At 42.9% G+C, this 5000-nt stretch overlaps 13 non-coding genes across 13 annotated transcripts; all 13 read left to right on the top strand.

Moving 5' to 3' along the window:
* Positions 1-111: 111 nt before the first annotated feature.
* Positions 112-184, top strand: trnap-ugg (transfer RNA proline (anticodon UGG)). The gene has a single exon. It is a non-coding gene; the product is annotated as a tRNA-Pro (tRNA).
* A 1347-nt stretch (positions 185-1531) lies between these two features.
* trnap-ugg (transfer RNA proline (anticodon UGG)) lies at positions 1532-1603 on the top strand. The gene has a single exon. It is a non-coding gene; the product is annotated as a tRNA-Pro (tRNA).
* A 237-nt stretch (positions 1604-1840) lies between these two features.
* trnap-agg (transfer RNA proline (anticodon AGG)) lies at positions 1841-1912 on the top strand. Its single transcript has one exon. It is a non-coding gene; the product is annotated as a tRNA-Pro (tRNA).
* A 232-nt stretch (positions 1913-2144) lies between these two features.
* trnap-ugg (transfer RNA proline (anticodon UGG)) lies at positions 2145-2216 on the top strand. Its single transcript has one exon. It is a non-coding gene; the product is annotated as a tRNA-Pro (tRNA).
* A 235-nt stretch (positions 2217-2451) lies between these two features.
* trnap-agg (transfer RNA proline (anticodon AGG)) lies at positions 2452-2523 on the top strand. Its single transcript has one exon. It is a non-coding gene; the product is annotated as a tRNA-Pro (tRNA).
* A 223-nt stretch (positions 2524-2746) lies between these two features.
* Positions 2747-2818, top strand: trnap-ugg (transfer RNA proline (anticodon UGG)). Its single transcript has one exon. It is a non-coding gene; the product is annotated as a tRNA-Pro (tRNA).
* A 235-nt stretch (positions 2819-3053) lies between these two features.
* trnap-ugg (transfer RNA proline (anticodon UGG)) lies at positions 3054-3125 on the top strand. The gene has a single exon. It is a non-coding gene; the product is annotated as a tRNA-Pro (tRNA).
* A 232-nt stretch (positions 3126-3357) lies between these two features.
* On the top strand, positions 3358-3429 carry trnap-ugg (transfer RNA proline (anticodon UGG)). Its single transcript has one exon. It is a non-coding gene; the product is annotated as a tRNA-Pro (tRNA).
* A 235-nt stretch (positions 3430-3664) lies between these two features.
* Positions 3665-3736, top strand: trnap-agg (transfer RNA proline (anticodon AGG)). The gene has a single exon. It is a non-coding gene; the product is annotated as a tRNA-Pro (tRNA).
* Positions 3737-3956: 220 nt separating this feature from the next.
* trnap-ugg (transfer RNA proline (anticodon UGG)) lies at positions 3957-4028 on the top strand. Its single transcript has one exon. It is a non-coding gene; the product is annotated as a tRNA-Pro (tRNA).
* A 235-nt stretch (positions 4029-4263) lies between these two features.
* trnap-ugg (transfer RNA proline (anticodon UGG)) lies at positions 4264-4335 on the top strand. Its single transcript has one exon. It is a non-coding gene; the product is annotated as a tRNA-Pro (tRNA).
* A 235-nt stretch (positions 4336-4570) lies between these two features.
* trnap-ugg (transfer RNA proline (anticodon UGG)) lies at positions 4571-4642 on the top strand. Its single transcript has one exon. It is a non-coding gene; the product is annotated as a tRNA-Pro (tRNA).
* Positions 4643-4874: 232 nt separating this feature from the next.
* On the top strand, positions 4875-4946 carry trnap-ugg (transfer RNA proline (anticodon UGG)). Its single transcript has one exon. It is a non-coding gene; the product is annotated as a tRNA-Pro (tRNA).
* The last annotated feature ends 54 nt before the right edge of the window (positions 4947-5000 follow it).

The raw sequence follows: 5000 nt of genomic DNA, 5'->3' as shown, positions 1-5000 counted from the left end.
CATTTCTTTGTAGAATGACTAATTTATTTTGCCAAGACATGTTGACTTAATACCCCTGCCTCACAATGGAGGATTTCGTCAGACAGATATCAATTGCCGGCACACTATATTGGCTCGTTGGTCTAGGGGTATGATTCTCGCTTTGGGTGCGAGAGGGTTCCGGGTTCAAATCCCGGACGAGCCCAAGAGTGGTAGTTAGGTGATGCTAACTGTTTAATCTAGATAGCCAAAATCGGTGCAAGAAAGAAAAGTACTCTTTACAGTTTGGCCAATGCTGTCAGTGCTGAGTTGTAGCAAATACTGAGCAGGATGCATTTCTTAGCAGAATGACCCCAATTTATTTTGCTGACTTAAGACCATCGCTAACACTTACCTATACTTAAAATACTTTTTCTAAACTCTTAACACAGACTTACACCTACAAAATGGAAATAGATCATTTTCTTCTCAAAAGACATTTTGTTAACTATATACTAACTCTTCATTTCAAAATAGAAGACATCTTTCTCTGCACACACTAACTTTACCAAAACACTGGACATCTGACTCAAAATGAAATTATTCTTTCAAAGAATAACTCTTGTTTTCACTTCACAAGGAACATGCAGCCAATCAAAGTACACCAGGTTTCAAAATACTGGCTATTGTGGACATTACAAAAACTGCATAGACTTTTATGTTTCAGTTTTACAGGTATTTGCATGCAAAACATGCAATCCACTGTTTTTTACGCCAAATTTTTTGGTTGGGAACTGTACTGTATATCCACATTCACATTCAAAAGCATTCCAGTAAAAAGCGAATCAGTTTTTTTTTCTTTACTGTTTACTACAGGAGGTATAGTAGAAATACTGTTTACAGTATGATACAACAGAAAACGTTTTACAGTATTGTTTAAAGTTAACAAAATATCCATGAACAAAAAAGCAACAGCAAAAAGCCCAGTAAAAAGGGAGAACTAAAAAAAAGCACAAAATTCCTTTATCTAATCCCTGCGATCTTCAGGGTTAGGCCACAAGTTTTCATCCACATCGCATCTGATGTTATCCAAGATGCGATACACCTTGGATAAAACCGCTTGTGGTTGACCAATCCACCCTTGACAATCATCAGCTGTGTGTCAATTATTCAATTGTTTGTTTATTATCAGCTGAGATATATTGTTTTAGAACTGATATTACTGTATTACAGAAGCAGAGGTTTTTATACTGTATCTAAGGTTTGGAATATTGTGTTTGCAATTGTGGGATGTTGTGTGTTAACATTTGTAAATATACAAAAACAATCCATAATTTTGTTTGGAGGTATAGCTTGTCTGTTAAGAAAATGTAAGCATTATATAAATGTGTTCACTGACTGCATATTGTGTGAAAACAACATGAAATGTGTGAATGGTATGGCCACAAAGGACCGATGTTTCTTAATCGTGTTTAGAATGACTACTTTTATTTTGCTGACTGAAAAAACTAATACCCCTGCCTCACAATGGAGGATTTCGTCAGGCAGATATCAATTGCCGACCCACTCTATTGGCTCGTTGGTCTAGGGGTATGATTCTCGCTTTGGGTGCGAGAGGTCCCGGGTTCAAATCCCGGACGAGCCCAAGAGTGGTAGTTAGGTGATGCTAACTGTTTAATCCGGATAGCCAAAATCGGTGCAAGAAAAAAAGCACTCTTTACAGTTTGGCCAATGCTGTCAGTGCTGAGTTGTAGCAAAAACTGAGCAGGATGCATTTCTTTGTAGAATGACTAATTTATTTTGCCAAGACATGTTGACTTAATACCCCTGCCTCACAATGGAGGATTTCGTCAGACAGATATCAATTGCCGGCCACTATATTGGCTCGTTGGTCTAGGGGTATGATTCTCGCTTAGGGTGCGAGAGGTCCCGGGTTCAAATCCCGGACGAGCCCAAGAGTGGTAGTTAGGTGATGCTAACTGTTTAATCTAGATAGCCAAAAATGGTGCAAGCAAAGAAAAGTACTCTTTACAGTTTGGCCAATGCCGTCAGTGCTGAGTTGTAGCAAATACGGAGCAGGATGCATTTCTTAGCAGAATGACCCCAATTTATTTTGCTGACTTAATACCCCTGCCTCACAATGGAGGATTTCGTCAGGCAGATATCAATTGCCGACCCAGTCTATTGGCTCGTTGGTCTAGGGGTATGATTCTCGCTTTGGGTGCGAGAGGTCCCGGGTTCAAATCCCGGACGAGCCCAAGAGTGGTAGTTAGGTGATGCTAACTGTTTAATCTGGATAGCCAAAATTCGTGCAAGAAAAGCACTCTTTACAGTTTGGCCAATGCTGTCAGTGCTGAGTTGTAGCAAAAACTGAGCAGGATGCATTTCTTTGTAGAATGACTAATTTATTTTGCCAAGACATGTTGACTTAAAACCCCTGCCTCACAATGGAGGATTTCGTCAGACAGATATCAATTGCCGGTACACTATATTGGCTCGTTGGTCTAGGGGTATGATTCTCGCTTAGGGTGCGAGAGGTCCCGGGTTCAAATCCCGGACGAGCCCAAGAGTGGTAGTTAGGTGATGCTAACTGTTTAATCTAGATTGCCGAAATCGGCGCAACCAAAGAAAAGTCCTCTTTACAGTTTAGTCAGTGCTGAGTTGTAGCAAATACGGAGCAGGATGCATTTCTTAGCAGAATGACCCCAATTTATTTTGCTGACTTAATACCCCTGCCTCACAATGGAGGATTTCGTCAGGCAGATATCAATTGCCGACCCACTCTATTGGCTCGTTGGTCTAGGGGTATGATTCTCGCTTTGGGTGCGAGAGGTCCCGGGTTCAAATCCCGGACGAGCCCAAGAGTGGTAGTTAGGTGATGCTAACTGTTTAATCCGGATAGCCAAAATCGGTGCAAGAAAAGCACTCTTTACAGTTTGGCCAATGCTGTCAGTGCTGAGTTGTAGCAAAAACTGAGCAGGATGCATTTCTTTGTAGAATGACTAATTTATTTTGCCAAGACATGTTGACTTAATACCCCTGCCTCACAATGGAGGATTTCATCAGACAGATATCAATTGCTGATCCATTATATTGGCTCGTTGGTCTAGGGGTATGATTCTCGCTTTGGGTGCGAGAGGTCCCGGGTTCAAATCCCGGACGAGCCCAAGAGTGGTAGTTAGTTGATGCTAACTGTTTAATCTAGATAGCCAAAAATGGTGCAAGCAAAGAAAAGTACTCTTTACAGTTTGGCCAATGCCGTCAGTGCTGAGTTGTAGCAAATACGGAGCAGGATGCATTTCTTAGCAGAATGACCCCAATTTATTTTGCTGACTTAATACCCCTGCCTCACAATGGAGGATTTCGTCAGGCAGATATCAATTGCCGACCCAGTCTATTGGCTCGTTGGTCTAGGGGTATGATTCTCGCTTTGGGTGCGAGAGGTCCCGGGTTCAAATCCCGGACGAGCCCAAGAGTGGTAGTTAGGTGATGCTAACTGTTTAATCCGGATAGCCAAAATCGGCGCAAGAAAAGCACTCTTTACAGTTTGGCCAATGCTGTCAGTGCTGAGTTGTAGCAAAAACTGAGCAGGATGCATTTCTTTGTAGAATGACTAATTTATTTTGCCAAGACATGTTGACTTAAAACCCCTGCCTCACAATGGAGGATTTCGTCAGACAGATATCAATTGCCGGTACACTATATTGGCTCGTTGGTCTAGGGGTATGATTCTCGCTTAGGGTGCGAGAGGTCCCGGGTTCAAATCCCGGACGAGCCCAAGAGTGGTTTGGTGATGCTAACTGTTTAATCTAGATTGCCGAAATCGGCGCAACCAAAGAAAAGTCCTCTTTACAGTTTAGTCAGTGCTGAGTTGTAGCAAATACGGAGCAGGATGCATTTCTTAGCAGAATGACCCCAATTTATTTTGCTGACTTAATACCCCTGCCTCACAATGGAGGATTTCGTCAGGCAGATATCAATTGCCGACCCACTCTATTGGCTCGTTGGTCTAGGGGTATGATTCTCGCTTTGGGTGCGAGAGGTCCCGGGTTCAAATCCCGGACGAGCCCAAGAGTGGTAGTTAGGTGATGCTAACTGTTTAATCCGGATAGCCAAAATCGGTGCAAGAAAAGCACTCTTTACAGTTTGGCCAATGCTGTCAGTGCTGAGTTGTAGCAAAAACTGAGCAGGATGCATTTCTTTGTAGAATGACTAATTTATTTTGCCAAGACATGTTGACTTAAAACCCCTGCCTCACAATGGAGGATTTCGTCAGACAGATATCAATGGCTGAGCCATTCTGTTGGCTCGTTGGTCTAGGGGTATGATTCTCGCTTTGGGTGCGAGAGGTCCCGGGTTCAAATCCCGGACGAGCCCAAGAGTGGTAGTTAGGTGATGCTAACTGTTTAATCCGGATAGCCAAAATTGGTGCAAGAAAAGCACTCTTTACAGTTTGGCCAATGCTGTCAGTGCTGAGTTGTAGCAAAAACTGAGCAGGATGCATTTCTTTGTAGAATGACTAATTTATTTTGCCAAGACATGCTGACTTAATACCCCTGCCTCACAATGGAGGATTTCATCAGACAGATATCAATTGCTGATCCATTATATTGGCTCGTTGGTCTAGGGGTATGATTCTCGCTTTGGGTGCGAGAGGTCCCGGGTTCAAATCCCGGACGAGCCCAAGAGTGGTAGTTAGTTGATGCTAACTGTTTAATCTAGATAGCCAAAAATGGTGCAAGCAAAGAAAAGTACTCTTTACAGTTTGGCCAATGCCGTCAGTGCTGAGTTGTAGCAAATACGGAGCAGGATGCATTTCTTAGCAGAATGACCCCAATTTATTTTGCTGACTTAATACCCCTGCCTCACAATGGAGGATTTCGTCAGGCAGATATCAATTGCCGACCCAGTCTATTGGCTCGTTGGTCTAGGGGTATGATTCTCGCTTTGGGTGCGAGAGGTCCCGGGTTCAAATCCCGGACGAGCCCAAGAGTGGTAGTTAGGTGATGCTAACTGTTTAATCTGGATAGCCAAAATCGGTG

The sequence above is a fragment of the Anoplopoma fimbria genome, chromosome 4 (genome assembly GCF_027596085.1).
Source record: "Anoplopoma fimbria isolate UVic2021 breed Golden Eagle Sablefish chromosome 4, Afim_UVic_2022, whole genome shotgun sequence".
NCBI classification, from domain to species: domain Eukaryota; kingdom Metazoa; phylum Chordata; class Actinopteri; order Perciformes; family Anoplopomatidae; genus Anoplopoma; species Anoplopoma fimbria.
The sequence above is the reverse complement of the archived record's forward strand: the minus strand, read 5'-3'. Positions and strand labels throughout refer to the sequence as shown.